Raw genomic sequence first — 535 nt, 5'->3', positions numbered from 1 at the left:
TATGTCAAAAAGTACCAGTCAAATCTTGAGCTTGCTTTCGACTGAATTCAAGTGCATCAGCAAAACTACTCGGTTCCAGCATATGCTCCACTTCGCATTTTGCTACAGATGTATTACTACTGTTCAAATTAGCATCGCGGTTCTGTTTAACCTGTGGGTAGAAAGAAATCTTTTAAACAATTTTCACAATTTACTGCAAACTGGAGTAAATTTACATTTTCGCTGCTACTATCTTGATCAATCAATTCACTCTTGAGCTTTTTTATTACATGACAATCGTTTGATAACAACAATTCCAGTAGATTCTTTATCCAATTCTTTGGTATCTTTTAAATTTTCTTTCGAAACTGAAATACAAAGTTAAATGAAAAATCAAAATATGATAATTTGAAATAAAAATTGAGTTTCAATATTATACCTATGGGCAGAACTTGGCACAAATTATCACGGATTAGCGAGTGCTTGTCAGCTGAAGTAAGGTATAATTATTATAAAACAAAACAAAGAAAAAAATTCATAAAACGGTACTCCATTT

Source organism: Trichinella spiralis, assembly GCF_000181795.1.
Source record: "Trichinella spiralis strain ISS 195 chromosome Unknown Scfld1160, whole genome shotgun sequence".
In the NCBI taxonomy this organism is placed as follows: domain Eukaryota; kingdom Metazoa; phylum Nematoda; class Enoplea; order Trichinellida; family Trichinellidae; genus Trichinella; species Trichinella spiralis.
This window is presented reverse-complemented; position numbering follows the sequence as displayed.